Below are 20,163 nucleotides of genomic sequence, written 5' to 3'. Positions count from 1 at the left end.
GTCGTCTGCTACTAAATACAGGGTAAATGTAATTTAATAATCAAAGATAATAAGAATTTCAGATTAAAATGAGGTAATGCTCATCCAAATGAAAATTTGCTGGCAGACAAATATCTACACTAACGGTCATAGCACCTTACACTGTAATCGTGTGTCAAGCTACCATTACTACCTTTGATATGAACAGACAGACACCGAGATTTGAGAAGTGCGAGGTAAGCTTTACTATCCGTGTAGTAGGCTAGGCTAATTTGGCCTAGCCTAGTCCTACTGTACCTTTTAAATAGTTTACCAATGCCTTACTGTATTCCTAGCCTAACCTAAGTCTTAAACCATCGTTTAACATCTGCATGGCTAAGGCAAGTCGTATGATATTGGGTGTAGTGTAGCCTTCTTATTTACTTATTGAATGTTACTATGGAAATCGCTTAAATCAGCGTTAATATTATTATAAATATTAGAATACTAATTATTATAGCCCATATGCAGATCTTGCCTATGAGAAAATCCACCCTAGATACACCACTTTTTCAGTAAATACTGGAGTACCCTACCCGACCAATGACTCATTACTTTGTACGGAAAAAATGAGGTATTTTGGACGGATTTTCTTATACACAAGATCTGCGTAATGCTATACTAACATTTAATTATAATTTTGTAGATATAGCTGGCCTTATAGGCTAGATTCCTTAAATTTAAAAGCTATGGTAGCCTAGGTCATCATCTTCTGCATTAAATTTTTGAGGCCTAGGCAACTTTTTATAAATGAAATAGCCTAACGGGGTAAGTAATTGAAGCGTTAACTTTTTCCAACCTTACTTTCACTGGGTAAGACTGGAAAGACATTTGCTCTGGTAAATTGGAAGAAAACTAGCCAACATGGCAACCACTGAAGTGGCTGATGGTAAAGTAAACAAAAACAAACCTAGCATTAACAGGCTTATCATGTAGGCATTATGTGGATGTGATGATAGTATATACTATAGGCACATAGGCCATCCATCCTCTAGGTAATGGTTTTTTACATTAATCAAAACCTGGGTTAAAATACTCTCTCATGCTTTAAGTTCAAAGTTGCACTAAGGAAATTAATCTTAACTAGGTCTGCCAACTCTCACAGGTCACATGGTTCCATGAAAAATCTCAAACTGGTAGCCTACGTAGATCAAAGATACGCAGATTTACATGAAGTGTTGGGTTTTTCTCGCAAAGTAATTCAAAGAAATACTGAGCACAAGTTAGAATTTTTAAATGATGAGTTTCTTTCACCTTAGAATGTTTTGGAAAATTTCAAGGTTTTTTTACACCAATGTCTGTTTGTTTTTTGTCTCCACATTTTACCCGTTGGGATGGGAGGTGGAAGGGGGAGGTGGCAGGTCTACTCAAAAGTTTTGTTAGGAACTGATCCACATTCCTGGTAACATAATTTCTGTGGATTTTCGAAAAACTTTCCAAACGAAAAACAAAAAAATGAAAAGTAGTTTGGTACCAATACGACAATAGTTAGTTTTGTTTTCTATTAGTTTCTCTTAATGTGACATGGTTCTATCTCAATCTAGTATATAAATTATTTGTGCTGAATGATACAAGGAATAACCCAGTGTTCATAGGGAATGGGGTGCCCATCATCAGATTAGGATCTATTATGATTTAGCTTTTAATTATATCATTGTAATCAAACTGTCCATGGTGGTGCACTTGAGTTCAATGTTTGCTCTCTTTATCTACATGATATGGACTGGTGGAAAGAAGATCACAAGCTCATGGTGTCTATATTGGCATCCCATGATCTTGGTTGCCTTTTTGGCTGCAGATTATAATATCCAGAGTGGAAATAGGTAAAGGGAAGAAAGAAAGAGAAATGTGCTGTATAAATGCAGTGTAGCCTGTATATTTAGCATATCATTAACTTTAATCTGGCAACTGAAGAGTTACTCAATATTGTCCAATAGGTTAACACTGCAGGATTTCTGGTAAAAATATTCAGTTTAAATTTCTCACAATTATTTAAAAAATAGAAAGATTTCTTTCACAGAAAAGATAGTGGAAACAGACCTTGTCAAGAAGAGGCAAATATGCACCTATATGCAAATATGCACCCAAATATGCACCTAACAACAATGCAAATATGCACCTAACAACAGTTGTCATACAAGTTTTGTATAGTATGCAACAAGATACAATGTTAACGCTCAATGTAGGAGTCTGCATGTATACAACTCAACAAGTTCCCAAAGCCAAGGAATGTATGTTGTCCTTGTGTGTCAGTCAGATTGACATAGAATAAGGTGACCAGACATCCCTGATTTTCGAGGACAGTCCCCGATTACAGTGTGCTGTCCCCGATGAACAAGTGTCCCCGAAAATGTCCCCAAAATGAAAATGTCGTCAAAATGTTCAGGAATTTCGAAAATATCCCACATTATTAGTAAAATAATTGTAAAAACAAAATTTAGTCAAGTGTGCAGTCGCAGAACGCAACTAACCAGAATTTCAGGTGAGCCAGTGTAAAGTGGAAACACTGTTACAATATGCTAGATTGATCTAATTGCAATCTTTTGTAAAGTAAGTAAATTTCATCTAAGAAAAAGCTACATTTTTTAAAATTAAATTGATTTAAAAAGTGCTACTAAGTATCACCATTTTACATCTAAGCACCTTAGGCACTTGAAAAATTTTCAAAGGGGAGGGAGAGCAGGGTTCCATACCACTCCTTTTGGTATAATTTACCACAGTGACGGCCTTCATAAGTTAGTTCAGCTCCTTATGTAATTAAAAAGCAGCTTTAAGTGGTGCTATTGGAAAATTTCAGTCGGTAAAGTTTATGTGTAGTCCTATATTGTTCTGAAATTACAGTAGCCTAATATATTCTACATACATTTCCCACTGGCTGTTCACTCCCTTTAGACCTGTTGCCATCTGCCACAGAGATTTTGGACACTCCTTGCCAAGAAATTAATTCTGAGCAATAAGTTATCCAATTAATTACTTTAAAGCATTAATTATAGGTGCAATTGTAACATGCAACACTGGCAATATGTTCTGAAGTTAATAGTGACAACAACTTAGTCAAATTTGAAACCAATTGAAGTTCATAGTCCAAAATTGTCTCAGATTAACTATCTCTACAAGAGCATCGGAAAAAAAGAGATAAGCTTAACTGCACTCAAAGCTTTGCATAACTTCCTCCTCTGACCACGTTGCTTAGATCCTTACTGCCACATTGTTATGAATGTGGAGTTGAAAGAGCTACTGCTGACTTCATGCTGGTTTGGGCAATGTTGGTTTGTGTGAGCTGATGTCAACAAACCAGATTGTTTACATTTACAAGCTACAAATCCCTGCAGTATACTTCTCTGAAATGACTTACTGTCTGGTGTTAGCAGTCTAATTAATAACAATTCCACTTCCCACACATCCCAACTGCACTCCTCAAGCACTAAGTAGTACATTAATGGAAGAGGAACTGAGGTAACTGTTAGCACATGTATGTATGTAATGTTACTGTATCTATAGAGAGAACCAAAAACAGTGCTTTCTAGTTGGTGGTGGCAACAATTTCCAAAACTGAGTCATGTAGCTGTTTCTTTTCAGTGCTGCTTTTCTCTTATTAATTCCAGATCATGTTCTGTACATATTGTATAACTAATATTTTGTTGAAGTGGTATTTGAAGGATAAAGTTTATTTACTCCCAAGCTTTCATAGTTGGTCAAACATATTGCAAGTTAATACCACCACTCTGGGCATCTGCAGAATGATTTGAACTCGAAATAATAACCATACATTGATAATTTCAGCAGGCCTATGGTAGATTATACCATGTAGGAAAATCCTCGCATGTTTGCTTGAGGATTTCTCTATTGAAACAAACATCGGTATCCACAAAGCTAGAATTTATCTCCAGTATGTCAAAGTGGTCATATTAGTGAGCTCCAATTGAGGTTAATGTAATCATATCATAATTACCCTGATACTGCTGATTGACATGGCATAACCACCATTTTGGTTCACAAGAGGGGAGTGGGGGTGGTTAGATATTATGTCATCAAGGGGAAAGGTTATATGGCAGGGGTCTTCCAGAAGTTTTGTTAAATGTTGGATGCTTAAGTGCAAAATGGTGCTATGTTTTGCAACTTTTGAAACAATGTTGCAGAATTTAAATGTTGACTGGTACACCACAGTCATCTTATGTACACAAGTATTTGTTTTGGTAATATTCTGTCTTCCAGTGGGATGGAGGTGGCGGAGTGGGTTGTTTATCTAAGTTGACAATCATTGTTCTCTGGGAATCCTTTTGAGAGCATCTAGAGAAGTACTATTGAAAACTCCTAGCAAGTTTTAGCGTGCTGAAAAATGGGCCGGTAGTCATGACCTTTAACGATCAGATCACACATCTATTATTATACTTGTCAATAGAGTCTCTCAGTGTAAAATATGCTCTGACCAGTCAAGCGTGAATAAACTTCTGAGGTTATAAATAAAATGGCTTGTATATTACATTCAGATACATTGGGACTGAAGTGGAAATAAAACAGATGAGCATGTTTGATCTGTAGACAATCAATGCGTGGCTATCTAGCTTATTTTCATTGCGAGAACAACATTCAAGGAACAGATGTATGTAATACACACTAAGAACCCTTTTTTTTTCTTTCTTCAATTTTCCTGTTCTCAATTTTGTGGGAACTGTTTTCCCTCATTTTAGAAGGGAAGTGGGATGGGGGGGGGGGGGAGGTGAGGATGCTTAAAGGGGGCAGACCCAGAGAGAAACAAACTGTTTGTACCTCTACAACCCTCCCATAGGGATGTGACTGTCAACAGTATCAATCGAAAGTTAATGCCCCACATGTGAAATTTTACATGATTTTTTGTAAACTCTCTATATATTGCAGAAATGGCACCTTGTAAGGGGTCAGGTATTGAACTGGCCAATTAAGAGTACTTATTGAAGTTGTTGCCAATGTTTTGTCAGGGCCTGATTAAATTGACCGTGCTTCATGTAATAGTTTTAGGAGACTCTGTGATAGACAGAGTGTGTTCTACATTATTCCTAGATGTTTCTTCGAAATGGCAATATCTACTTTAGCTGCACAGTTTTGTTTGTATTCTTTTGTGTGAAATTTCTATTTAATGAAAATGAAGATCATGCAGCCAGCAACAACAAACAAATGTTTCAATTTTGAAACAGTAAACTCTCCAACCTGCCAATTTGAATACTACTTAGGATACTATGACATCATGAAATGTGGACCTAATGTATCTTCTTCAAAGTTAAAAGAGACACAAACCCAATCACTATCTATTATATTGTATGTATGGTAAAGATAACACTCATTGAACAACTTCCCCAGACAGCTAAGAAAAATCTTCAGTGTTCGATGTGGGAGTTATCACATATAATATGTTTCCTCATACTTAAGGCTGAATATGACATCATGGAGCCACACATACTTCAATTGTTTTTGTTTTTCTTCATTTTTACAATGTTTATTTTCTGTGATGGAGATGGCTTTTGCAAGAGCTGACCTTCAAATATTGAACCTGATAACGTAACCTAGTAATTGCATTGGTTTCAGGTTCAACATGCACTGCTAACATTCTACCCTTGAAATATGAAGAAGAAAAATAGTTATGCAGTCAGCAATAAGTACAGAATGAAACCACCAAATCACTCAGTATTTAATCATACCACCGTAACAGATAGTTGTCTAGTTTTATATTACACTCGATGCTCATTTAAATTCTATTTTAGTTTTTAATCGCTATCCTAAAGGAGCTTATAATGATCCCCTGATCAGTGATGACCCACACGTGGCTGGTATGCAGCTACAAACCTACTGAAAAACGAATGATACTAATCTTACTACATAGTTGTTGCTTGTTTTATGAAGTAAGCGGAGCTACAGCACTTTTAACATTCAATATATGGAGTTATTAGTGTATCGATCCATTGTAACAGGATGGTCATAGTAGTGTATGTATCACCCCACTGATCACTGCAAGGTAAAACAACATAACTGTCTGTCTGGCCGGCAAGGCATGTACAGTATATACTATGCACTATATCAAACACTTGGTGAGTTACATACATGCATATAGCCACAAAATGAAAACAAACATATCTGGCACCTACTTAACACACATCCATTGCACAGTTGAATAATATCTGAATACCCCCCTCACTTTTCTTTACCGATATCACGGTTGATATGTCTGTGCACTTCAGCTTTTACACACGTATACTGTGCAAGCTGAGCTGGTCAATTGCAATCTTGACTATATATAATCAGCATTCCTATGTAAAAAGCAGCAGTACATGCAAAATATATGGCATGCACTATATTATTGTATCTTCCTGGTGCTGTTAATTGACTCCATGTTGAAACCTATTATAACCGTTTTACATGGCTATTTTTGCAGATCGCATTTCATCAAACTTTTTAGAGAATAAAATGGGATATTTTTATGAGTGAAAGTTCATAGTATTCAACTTACATTATGAGCTATAGTTTCATTTGCAACAAAGACAAGGGTAGCAGGGGAGTGGGTTGGAAGAGGAGGGGAAGAGCTCTCTTAAGAATGAATCACAGAGTTGTATACAGACCAGCATATAATTGTAAATTAAGACCAACAAAAGAAAGTTAAAATGGAATATCAAGATTTCCTTTTCCTATTATTGAAGGAGACTATATGCAAAGGCGGCGTAACCGGGGAGGCACAGGGGGCACGTGCCCCCCCACTTTTCCTCAGGTTAAAAATGTGCCCTTTTTCTACATAAAAATTGAGGTGTCTCAAGTTAGCAAGAGGCCAGGGAACCAGAATGGACACTTGGGAAGGGCCGTTTCCGGCCATCTGAGGGGTTTGTAAAACCAAAATTTTCTTGTACACTCCGCGCCAACTGATGGTGGCGCTCCGCTCAGATAGTCGTGCATACTTTGCAAATCCTGGCTACGCCCCTGACTTTTAATGAATTTCTGTGGGTCAAACTCAAAGCTATTTCGAATGGAAAAAATTTGTTAAGATATTAACAAGAAATAAACTCTAATTCGAAAGATTCCTACATTAGCAACTAGCATGATTTCACCTCATTTTGTCTCAAAAGAAAACTGGTTCCTTGTTTCCCAATTTGCACATTGGATATTGCAGTGCTAGTATGCATTTTTCTTTGGGGGGGGGGGGGCGTTGATGGAGTGATGTGTATACGCAAATAAGATAATACAATAAGAGTTATAAAGGGTACTAAATATCAGGCTGCATCAGTCCAATCGAATTTCTGCAAAGTGCCCTTTGATGTCGGTGCCCCCCCAGATTAAAAGTGCTTCCGCCGCCCTTGACTATATGAGAGTATCCAATTAATTTCTTTGTTGTCCTTCTTCTTTTCTGTCTCTTATTTGTTGGGGGGGAGGGGAAAGATGTCTGTTGGATGACAGAGGGAGAGGGTGATCAAAGCTGTTTTATGAACTTGCTCTGCATTTTTAGTTATGTGAAAGGAATGTGCACTCAAAATCTATTACAATAGAGGAGAAAGGGGAGGTGGGGGTGCGTTGGGTTGGGTTGGGTTGGGTTGAGCAAGCCATAAGATGATATCAAAATAATAATAACACTTTCATGGTCAGAGTGTAAGAAGGAAAATGAGAATTACCACTGTGATACAATTAGTTTAATTAATTAGTAAAATCATCAGCACAACAGAGTAGTCAGCTCTATCCTAGCCTGGAGAATTGCACATAGACAATTATCTCATTCATAGTACTGTGTGTACATATATGCAAGCTACCATATTTGTAAAGGCCCACAGCTTCGAGGTGAAACTCAAAATCATGGAAAAACCTGTACTAGTGCACTGAATAGACTGTTCTAATAAAAGTTATATTTTATCGAATTCCAGACACCCCAAAATATCTATAAAGGTTTATGGTGACAGATGTTCAATGCTTGATGGACTATTTTCATTCTCTTTATACCCTTTAGGGTAAACCGTAACAAATTCTTAGAAGCGGACGGCTATATTCACTCAAATAAAATCATCATTCTGGCCTTCATTTGTTTCTTGTTTTCCTCAAGACCAAAAATTGAAATCTGTTTTATAAGTAGCTAGGGCCTACAAGTACATTTAAATATGCATAACAAATGAAGCTTTCAAGAAAACATGAGAAGGAATTTTAAAAACAGAGAGTTGTGCACTTTATCTGCAGGGACACCAGGTTCAGTTTTTACAGTTGGTTAGGCTAACTAAATTAGAGAGCTCACTTGTATATCATTCATGTTTAGTATTGTTTTTTAGTTTGAGGCAAGGAGGCTGCAAGGGTCTATGTTTGTGGCAGGTCCCTGCTCGGACATGATGTGTGATAAATGGACCTTAAGAATATTAACCTCATGCATGGACCCAGGTTCCTTCCCCAAAATGGTTCATCTCATTCAATCATGCATCCCCGCCCCATATTCTATATGTCCATCCTTAGTTTGGATTATTTATAATAATAATAATAATCAGCGATTATTTTTACGACGCTTAAGGGACCTCAAAATGTGGGAGAAGCCCGCAAGGGCTTATGGATTAGAACTTACATGTAGGGTGGCTTCCAATTCAACATTGTAACTCAAATTTGAAATCTTTTCATTTTAGAAATTAGATATATGTATTGTACTGTATATATTGTACTGAGACGGTAAAGTTTTGAATCTTATAACTTTTGAAACTTGGAATATGGAATCTATCGGGTGCTTTTTTTACCGTGGGGTGTTCCTTTCGCTTTTGTATCTGCTTTTGTGGAGTTGTGACTTTCTAAAACTCTTACATTATGGCAGCAAGACTGAGACATACCCAAAGCTTTACGTTTCGTGGATTTGATTAATATTGCCTCCACTGACTGGAAACTAACTGCAAACACGATTAATTGCAACAACAAATGAAGAAATACCAGAGATGCCGACATATTTCACAAGGTATAGGCATTTCAATAGCGGCAAGACCTTGATATCGTACGGCACAGTATGTATACTGGCTTATAATAGCCACGAATCTTACGAAATATGACCAGACATTTAGGCAGTTTTTTTTAACCATAATTGACTTTTCATTGAAGAATTGCTACCCAAAATTAGTTAACAAATGTTTGAACAATATTATTCTAAGAACCATTTCTTTCGCTTGTAGCTGCATGTTTTTTGGAATCTGAGTGAATTTAAGAAATGGTTAAACTTTCTTACAAGAAGTACGTGGAAAGTCCATTGTTATTGTTTCGTGTTCGCGGTAAACTCTGCAGAATGACATCACACGGTGACCTGTACGTTTATGAGCTTTTACCCTCACGTTTCTGGTCAGTGAGAATCTGCTAACTTTGACATCAAATTTCTCTTAATTACTGTCTCTTTTGACTAAACAGGAACCACAGTATTGTTTGTAGGCCTACATACTAAAATACTTCAGTATGAGCCAAAAGAAAAAGAATTATTTTTGGCCTCCAGCTATTCATTTTAAGTTTACTGATGCACCACCTATCAACTTAAATGTATATTCAGCCATGTGGATATGGTGATAATATATAAGGTTCAGTGTGTTTGATATTCATTACATAAAAACCCTCATGAACTTCAATTGCAAGCATATATATATAACTCTACAGTTTAAATTGTGGGTATCTGTCCAAGCATTAGACATACATACATTATAATTCATGTTCACTAGTGGCTGTAGAGGTTCAGATTACATAAATGTAGTATCAGAAATCAGAATCAGAAATTTTCTATGAACTTCCCATGTTATTTTATAGAACACACATTCACACAAGTATTGCTCATAAAGTTGCATTGTGTGTTCGACTAGCTGAATTAAAGTCACATTTTATGGAGATATCTGGATGCAATCTTCAATATTGCACTGTTGCTGGACTCTCAGAATTATAAATTAAAGTTTATTAAGACTGCCGGTGACAATTTATAAATGAGGTTCGAGGCGAGATCAGCTAGCTAGATCAAAGATTTAAGCTGCTGATGCCGTTTTTACAGTGCGATCTATGCAGGCATAGCATCAGGGTTTTTAATTAATTATTTTTCTCACCATATCAACATGCATTTACTGGTGTGGTAAATTTAATAACTTCAAAGTTTCAGTACAATTTGAAATGTTTTGGTTGTAGCAGGTTTACCTTAATACAACATACTGCATTTAATTTCTCTGTATACTGTACTTGCACAAGCTGAGTATATATAGGCCTACATATATACTGTAATATAGGTTATGCAAAAAACAGTAGTTTGTTAGTAATACCCACATAGCTGCTGCATGGATAATATGTTATGTACTCAAAATAAACAGTACGTGCATGTATCAGATATGGACTGTATATATATGTTTTAAATAAATAATGTGTATAAATGGTGTGTTTAGTGTGTATAGACATGTGTGTAAACTAATTAAGAGTTTTAGAGAAGATACTAGGTGTTATCTTTGTGTGAATCTATATACACTACTATCACTGCCTATATTGTGATCCATTTGTGGGTCGATCTGTAGGGTCTGGAGAATACAAGGGATCGGGCAAGAAAGGGATGGTGTGCATTATAGGACTGCAGGACCAGTGCAGGGTTATAAAGAGAACCACCTATGCATGACTGTGTGATCTTCCCAGTGCAATTAAATGTGATGTCATAGACATGGAGCCAAACTTGAAGATCCATCATATGCTTAGCTCATCCTTCTTCCTCCACATCCACACTCCCCCCCTCCCCACCTTTACACAGTACCCCATACTCCTCACATTCATTCCCTCTGTCTCCTGCCCCAACCCTCCCCACACCTTCCCTCCATCTCCTGCCCCACATCCTGCCCCTCCCTGCACTGTATTTACATAGATCGAGGTGTTTCTTTTTCAGTCCACACCGTGACTACTTGATCATGCTGTATATATTTAATTAGGATTTCTAATATAGTCTGACAGAAGCTACACATGCATTGTGCTGTGCAACAGTGATTTATGTAAATCATTAATATGTGTCTATCAACAGCTCCAAGACCTGCATTGTCGATGTCTACATGATGAAAGTTGCACTTCAGAGTACACATTCAGTCTCAGGCAGGCAGCTGTACTCACGGTAGCTAGCACGTACGTACCTAGTCTGCACTTAGTAAACACTTTGATTGTTGTCTTGTTGTATTGTTCGAGTACTTTTGCTGAATAACTATACTATCGGTACCTTGGCCGTAACTCCAGGATTAGTTGGTTGTATTCCTGGATTAATTGTTTTATGGCATTTCATCCAACAATAAGACATAATTAGGACTGATTAATCCAACTCTTACATAAAAATGAAGGAAAATAGTCCATAAAAGTGATACCTAAATTGAATCAGTCCTGCAGTTGGGGACAATTTCAGGTGCAAATTCAACTGCCATCTAAAAAATACAATATATGAGCATGGTATGAGTTGCATTCGGATTTCAACAGGATGCTTTAATAGTATATGTTGCGCTTTCATTAGTGCAAAACAAATTTTCCTCTGTGTGCATGCCATAATTTGATGGAGCACATGGTTAGTTATTTATTAGTTATTTATTACCAATGTGCTAAAAAAAAAAAAATTAAAAAAAATCAAGAATAAACGTTTGGAATTTTTCTTACATGGGAACATTGCAATGGGCAATCATGAATGAACTGATATGAACATTTTATATTTAATACATTAAATTATTTTACATGCTATTGCTACCATATATATGATAGTATGGCTACACCTCCAACAGAGTAATACCCTGAGGAGTTTGTTGTACTTAGGTTTCAGTCAATACAAAATACATAATTATGCATGATTTCCCTTTATATATATTAAGGACAATTGTGTGATAATTTCTTGCAAGTTTGATCATAGATTTTGAAAGAGCAACCAAATTATTAGCTAGAACCGAATTCAAACCAGGCAGTTTGAGCATTGTTATTGAGAATTTTGGATTTTTTAATTTTATGATTAAAAATTGCTATGGCAACGGCGTCTGTTGACATAATTGTTTAACGTTGTTGATTAGAGATATTCATAATTAATATTTTAATTGGATGTATAATGCATTGGACACAGGGTTTATTTAAGACAGACAATCTGTGAAGTTTAAACTTTCCAAATTATTAACAATGTATCCCAGGAAGTGATGTACATCCCAGGTACCTTTACTGTTAATCTTCATCAGAACCTTACTATGAAAGGTGGAGCTGTTCTTTCTGTTTGTTAACTTTTGCAGACCCAAGTCATCATCATTTTTAATTTACTTTGAAATGGATTGAAACATTTACTTCCAAAGTTGTAAAAATGATCATGAAAGTACCCAGCAGAATGCAAGGACATTAATACCAGACAATTATTAGTAATTAGTCAACTTCACAGTAGATTAAAGCTATAATCTAAGTTTAATGAGACAAACGTGAAGATAATCGTATCTTAAAAGGTTGGTCCAGAGGAAAATTTATGTTTGACACATGAAAGAAGGACATGCTAAATTTGGATACAATTTGCATACAATTTTTTTTCCTCGAGATATTGATAGTTGAAATTGTCACAATTGATGTACCATGTTTGAACTTGAAGCAACAGGTATGATCTCATTGTTGCACATTGGAAGCAAAATGTTTTGTTTTTCTAAATTTGTTGCTTTATTTCTTTCTTCCTTGGATTGGATAGGGCTCCAGCTTTGCTTTAGGGATGTGAAGCTATCCACACCCCAGTGACTGTAGTGTATTGATATGTTGTTAAAGCATCCCAATTATGAAAAAAATTGGATGAAGATTTTAAAGGGGAAAAAAGTTTGGCACTGTGCAAATATGACATAACACCTGTTTCCTCACAAGTTCACTAGCTCCAGGCCTGTTGTATAAACATAGTATGTATGTATTTTAGATCCTCGTGCAAGCAGGAACTCGCAAAGAAGCCTCATTGGCTTATCAAAGCCGCAAGCTGACCGAAGTCAGTCTCTTACATTCATATTTAACTCCATGATTATGAATTGTCAATTGTCAACAATTCTGTAACTGGACGACATACATTAATCTTGGAGTGACTCGAACGTACCGGGGACCTTATGATTGGAAGGCACCGGCGTTAACCACTGAGCTAACACTCCGTAAATTTAAAATGTTGTCATCTCGAAAACAACTCACAGAAATTGAATGCTAATCTCACCAAGAAAAAGCAACTTTAGAAAACACAAACGTTGATGTAAGAGCTTAACTTATTACTCACTATTGCGTATGATTTTGTTGACTATTCGAGTGTTTGATGAGTATGTGGATGCTACAATGGTGTAGCCCAGTCATGCTGCTTAATGAAGCTCTCTTGAGCTTTTAAGGGACTGAAAGTTTATACAAATTCAAGCATGCCTTGATGGTACCATAATGTGTGAAGGCTTGCTGCCAATTCAGTTTGTGGCATAGTTAAAGCTTCTGAATAGGAAGATTGTAAATCAAACTAAGAATGCCATGCCCAATTTGATACTTAGAAACTGTCCTATTAAACTTGAAATTTAAAGTGGCATGTTAAGTGGTGTCACGGTTCTCGAATTTTTCTGCAGCAAGGGTGAATCAATCCCAAGCAATATAGAAGTGTTAGCTCAGTGGTTAACGCTGGTGCCTTTCAATCATAAGGTCCTGAGTTCGAGTCACTCCAAGATTAATGTATGTCGTCCAGTTACAGAGTTGTTGACAATTGAAAATTCATAATCATTTAATTCTTAAATATGAATGTAAGAGACTGACTTTGGTCAGCTTGCGGCTTTGATAAGTCAATGATGGCTTCCTGCTGAATTCCTGCTTGCAGGAGGATCTAAAATACATTATGTAGCTGATCATCTCCACAGATCAGCAGATTGCAAATTGTGTGTATATGCTGTTTGCATTTCGTATTGTCTACGTCCTGCTCCCATTGGAGCTTTATACTCTCAACGCTTCTCCACTGCACCGTCGAGGAGGCTTGCCGACTGTCTTAACTTTATGGCTTTGCCAGAAGAACCAGTCTGGCCTCAATGTAGAGTTGGAACATTAGAGTTAACTTCCTCCAATTTACTGCAACAATTCCTTGTAAATTCGGAATTCTTGGTGGTTTCATGTGATCCATGTTGTAATACTTTAACAATAATTGTTTTAATTCTGACACCATGTAATAATCGTAAGGGAACAAATGTTTAGAACACACAAGATCTGGAGTATATATGCTATATATATATATATATATATATATATATATATATATAATCTGTATTAGAAAAAAGTAGAGAAAAAAGTAGAGAAATAAGATATGACTCATAATTGACAAATAAGGAGTATTGTTTTAGAAAATATGTTGGAATTTTTGGTCTCCCTGGGACCTTTGTCAGCAATACTTTGGCAGTGGAATGAAAAGTACAAAAACACAATGAATGCATGACGCTAATTGTAAGTAGCATTGATGGAAATAGAACCAATAAACCATAACTATATCATATCTTATTTCTCTGCGTTTTTCTAATAATATTGGAGTATAGTGGATTTTCTTTATAATACACACACAACAAGATGCAGTTCAAGTTCATATAGAGGTCAGCATACATATATGTAGGCATATATATATATGACACAGGATGGTACAGACTGGCCCCCTCTGCTTTTACACAGTGCCTCATAATTCTGACTTTATTCTTTATATGCATAAGATACATCTATAATGAAGAGTGCGTAGGTGCATAGGCCCAATGTTGATGTAGGAGTCTTAATTTAATAACAACTGCTTATTTAACTTTTTTTGTATTGTGTTGAGACCTTCAACATATCTGCAAAGTATTTACTCCTAACAAGAGACAATCTGAGAATATTCCACGACTGCAACTCAAAATTAATTGTCGAGGGAGTAATGATTCTCTTCGACTTCAAAGGTTGTCACAAAAACAATTTTCCCCTTTTCGTTTAATTGTCGTGGGTCATGACATCACTCTACTATTTTCACAGATGTATTCAAAAAATATCTAACTTTGTCATACAAAATGCTATGATGATGCAGTTTTGACCTAAAGATGCAGAAAAGTTCCAGTCTTTTTCTTAAGCAATCAATTTAAGCCACTAGAGGATCTCCTTAAGTAGGAATTCCTTGCTTGTAATTAGTCAGCAAAGTAGAATGGTAATATAAAATGTTGGGAACCTCCAATACAAGATTCATGAAAGTTTGAAATGTGTCCACCTAATTCTCATATCAACAAAGCTCCTTTTTGTTTGCACATTCAGTCCGGTCTTTTGCCAAGCAGAGCATAGCGCCACCTATTTGTGAGAATCTGTTTGCTGACCGAGTCACCCTCCAAAGTCATATCTGTTGTATTAAGACTATAGCCTGCACTGGTTTTTTAGTTAACAGGTATATTAAGATAAATAACCATAGAATTAATGTTGAGTAATTTCAACAATTTTGTTCTAAGTATTATATACCAATGGTCTTATTGCCCATGCGTACAGACAAACATAATTGCAGACCTTTCACATTGATAAGATATTGTTTATAATTCAAATGAAATTGGACCAATAAGCAGTCTTTGCCATTTCGATGGTGACTTAATGAGTTTTCCTCTTCCCTTTTTCATAATTTATTTTCCGAGTTGTGCCCATTATTAAATTGTTTTTTCTTCCCTTGCCTGTATTCCTATCTCAGAGGTTTGACCACAGAATTAAAGTGAGAGGGGAGGGAAGGCTTTCTACTCTGCCCCTTCCATTATAATTTCATCAAAGATCAAATGATTATGATGTATGAGCAGATCAAGCCTGGAGCGTTTTAAAGGGGCTCACGGGAACGCCGTAAAATCAACAGAGGGTACTTTCGTGTCTGCCAGTGTAGTTGCGCAAAACTTTACATGCTGCAGTCTATATGACTTCAGATCATAACAGTCCTGTGAGTTGATCAATAGTTGTTTATATACAATTTCAAAATAAAATAAAACTGTTTAGCAAACTGCTACAATTTCATAAGTATTGAAGGAAAAATCTGTTGGCAACATATTTTCAAAGTTTCAAGTCAAGCTACCTCTTTTAAACACCTAAACTTGAGTTTTCTTAAGCATGCGTTTTGTTCGGCGAAACGTGCACAATTGGACAATTGAACTATAGTCAATAAACCCAATTTGTCAGTATGTAAGTTCATTAGGTGTGTCCACTAGCTTTAACAAGATCATTTAACATCAATTCAGAGATCATAATACACAGTACAGATGTCATGCACATTAGGACTGACATGACATCGCCCTCTGTTAAACATTCTGAAGAGTTGAACCCCATTTCACCTATAGGCAGCTCATCAAAAGCTGATTTCAGTAGCACAGTTGTTGTCAATGCAATAGCAAGCATTGTATTTTATGATTTATGTTATTGATTCTTCAAACCCCACATAGGATTCATTAGCTTTTATAGCTCCAGTGTATGATCGGGAAGTTTTGATAGTCCCAAAAGAATGTCCTCTTCAAGAGGAAATTATAACGCATTTAAATACATAAACAATTTCAAACTGTGGCCATGATGGATTAGGAATAGGGTAAGAAATAAGTAGACATCATTAGACATACATATGAGATATGAAGAAGTATAAAGTAGTGTTTCGTGGTCATGGAATGCCCAGAATATATTTGTAAAATTTCAAAATCTGTGAACTATCACAACACAGAATTACATGAACAGTTCAGATGTAAATGTCTTTTTTGACATTTTAAGAATCCAATCAATTGAAAACAACAATAAGAATACAATCCATTTTGAGACATTTTTGGAGTCCAAATGTTGTGATGTCTTTGCCGCACATTGACAAAATATATTTATTTATTCTTTATTTTCGCTCTGTCTGTGGTGATGTTGGATTGGGTAAAGTTTCAACTTTCCCGACAGGAGCTAGATGTGAAACTTACACAAATAGTACTAAACATGAGTGTATTCTTGTTCTGATGCATCCACTTTTAAAAAGCAGAAGATTTCATCCCAAACTCTGACAAAATAACAAAACATTTTTCGTAGTTCTTCATCTATATGACATAATCACCCTTCAAGTTAACTTTTGATACAAATGATTAATGAATATGCTATCTCAAAAATGACAGACCAAGAATTGAACGAAATATTAATCCGATTCTCAACATTTTGTCACCAGGATACTTTTCAGTACTACAAAATGTTAATCACGTACATGTATAAATAAGCCAATTTCAATTGGCAAACTTGAATATTTTTTTAAGAATTACATAATTATTTGAAATGGAACTTAAATGACTGCTGACTAATCTGTGTAGTAACTAAATCATGTTGTAATGAGAATGTAATATGGAATAGTATCAAAGGCTTAATCAAGAATTCTAAAAGTAAGTTTCAATTAATTGTGTCTTGGAACTTAAATTTGTGACAGACATTTTGGAATAATCAATGGATACATAATAATATTCACTTCCTTCGTGTCACGAGCAACAAACACATTGAGTCCAATCAAACTTGATACTACATGTATAGAATGAGTCAAATCGAAATTTTCACAAAAACAACAAAAAGGAAATTGATACGACTTCAACAGATTGTTGAAATTTACACCAAAAAAACAAACGCTGCAAAAGGGTTCGTAATTAGTCAAATGTCAGCTTGTTGTTGATCGAGTCGTAACATATATGTTTGGAAAGAATCAAAACAACAGAATAAAAAAGAATAATTGAATTTGTAATACTCCATGCTGCATTATATGAGGGTTACGATTAAAAGTTGAAAAAGAATTTGTTTCACAAAGTGTCATCTTAGGTCTCTGTTTTTCATATCTATCAATGGTTATGTTGTGTTGTAAATATTGTTTATGTAGGGCAGTGCATTTTAATTATGTGCATCTAATTCTATAATATAGCAATTAATATCCATCACAGCAGGTATAGTGCCCAACATACTTGCAATCTCCACACCAATCATTTACATTTGACTCCTACGGATAGCATATATCTTTATCCCTACTTCGATTGAAGACCTAAAAGACGAATATTTAACGTTACGACAGTCCAGATTTATGCTCTGTGCCCTCATTGGCGGTGTACCTCTGTCTCTGTGTGTGTGAGTGTGTACTGTGTTTATGTAACACGAGCATGGCTTATACACCAGACTGCAGTATATATTAATTAAATATGAGCAAGACTTATAGTCAGCGTAATACGTGGTGATGATCTGATCTATTGGATATGAAGAGCCGGGGCTCGAAGTATAGCTGAACAGCAGCACAAAACTTCTGATTATAGAAAAGACAGAAGTTTCTTCTGGCTGTTTAATGATGTCGTCATGTTTATTTGATTTCAAGGGTACAAACCATCGTGTACGGTTTTCTAGCTTCTATATAAACCTGACTGTATCCATAATAAATGCTAGAGAGAAACAGAACATTGCTTCAGAGAATTAATGTATCAAATTCTTGTACAAAAGCTGTTGGATAATATAATAGGCAGGTATTTCCTTTGTATAGTATGTATTTTAGATCCTTCTGCAAGCAGGAACTCGCGAAGAAGCCTCATTGGCTCATTAAAGCTGCAAGCTGACCGAAGTCAATCTCTTAGATTCATATTTAATGTCCATGATTATGAATTGTCAACAACAATTGTCAAAACTCTGTAACTGGACGACATACATTAATCTTTGAGTGACTCTAACCGGGGACCTTATGATTGAAGGCACCAGCGGAGCTAACACTCCATGACATTAAAATGGAAACTTTGCAATTGAATAACAAAGTTGGCTCTAAATTGTATACAAGACATGAGTGCTGCGGTACCAGTGCAATCTCTGAATTGTCAATATGAAAAACATGAAAGATATTTTTCCTGGGAGATATTGTTTTCCAATATTAACTATTTAAAAAAAAAAATGATGATGTTTTTTCGTTGTCTGTATACAACCTTGGGATAACACCTGTTACACATATTGAGGATCCATGTAGGCTATGTTTTTTTTTCTATTGCAATGCAAACACAAGGCCTGCACTCAGATATGAAACACATCCATAAATTGCCGTAAGTTTTTAAATTTGGATCATTACGTGAAAATGATGACAATTTTATCCCACTGATGGACATTAAAGTGTGCTATGTTGTGGTAATCGGCAAATTTATGCTGAAAGATCGGAAAGGTTTCATTGTTTGATTGCTGCTGGTTAGTAACACTGAGTGCGAGTTGATCCTGACCACCTCTGACCAGTGCAGCTACATCCGTTGTCCAAATAGCTACATCACTGTTATAAAAGAACAATTAAGTCTTACCACATCAGTACACGAAGACTTGTCATTATACATGTTGAAGGTATTTGCCAATGGAATTTAATTGAGACTTTAAGTGGTGTCAAAATAACATTTTTGTAATCACATCTTTGAAAAATACTCTTTAGCTTGTAGTATGCCATACAGTATTTTAACACTTAGACATCCAAAAGTTGTAATTTAACATCTTTTTCATTTCTTGTCAGTTAAATACAAGTAAATAAAAATTAATTGTTTTTTTTTTGTGTGTGTCTTTTATATTTTGTTTGTCTTAGTACATTCTTTGTACATTCTGTACACTCAAGGATAAATAAATTACAATTTAATTATCATGGTTTATATGACTAACTTGGCCTAATGAACAAATATTATTTATTCAATAAAATGCAAATCTAATGATGGCTTTTAATGCACAATCAAGCCAACTTAGAAATTGGATAATATATCCTGATAGATATGTGCAGGTTTCTGCGAGGAAGAATTGCATGGGGGTTTGGGAGGGGGCATTTGAAAATGCACCCTTTAATACCACTGCCATAACAGTTTACCTGCCTCAGGCATTTTAATAGGCTCTATCAGTGCAGTTGATCGCCCAGAAATTTGAGCTGTGCAAGTGACTTTTCCACACTCCTTTGCTAGGCTTGGAGAATTGATTACATAACACACAGGCTAAAGTTCCAGACTTATAATCTTGAAAGGTGAAGAAGTGGGCAGTGGTGAAAAATGAATGGTAGTCTTACTTAAGGGCAGATTTTTACATTGTTGGGGTTGGGGGGGGGGGGGAGGGCGGGAGGTTGGGTGTGAAAGCAGGTGATATTTGACATTGTACTGAACTTGGCTTACATGATGTGTGTATGAGGCACTGTAATATCAATGATTTTCTTCAGAAGAAAGCACCAGCAAA

At 35.9% G+C, this 20,163-nt stretch overlaps 1 protein-coding gene across 2 annotated transcripts in view; it reads left to right on the top strand.

Annotated features, from left to right (window-relative positions):
* Nucleotides 1-14: 14 nt before the first annotated feature.
* The window catches only part of LOC139973484 (lethal(3)malignant brain tumor-like protein 4), an 82,442-nt gene continuing 62,293 nt past the window's right edge, over nt 15-20,163 (top strand). The window contains exons 1-2 of one of the 2 annotated variants that reach the window (XM_071980207.1): nt 15-215; nt 11,012-11,109. The gene's annotated coding sequence lies outside the window, so the exon portion shown is untranslated. The remainder of the gene's footprint in view (nt 216-11,011; nt 11,110-20,163) is intronic. The other variant, XM_071980208.1, reaches the window with a different exon arrangement.

This window comes from Apostichopus japonicus, chromosome 9, assembly GCF_037975245.1.
Source record: "Apostichopus japonicus isolate 1M-3 chromosome 9, ASM3797524v1, whole genome shotgun sequence".
In the NCBI taxonomy this organism is placed as follows: domain Eukaryota; kingdom Metazoa; phylum Echinodermata; class Holothuroidea; order Aspidochirotida; family Stichopodidae; genus Apostichopus; species Apostichopus japonicus.
Note: the sequence above shows the minus strand (reverse complement) of the source record. Positions and strands in the feature narration are given on the sequence as shown.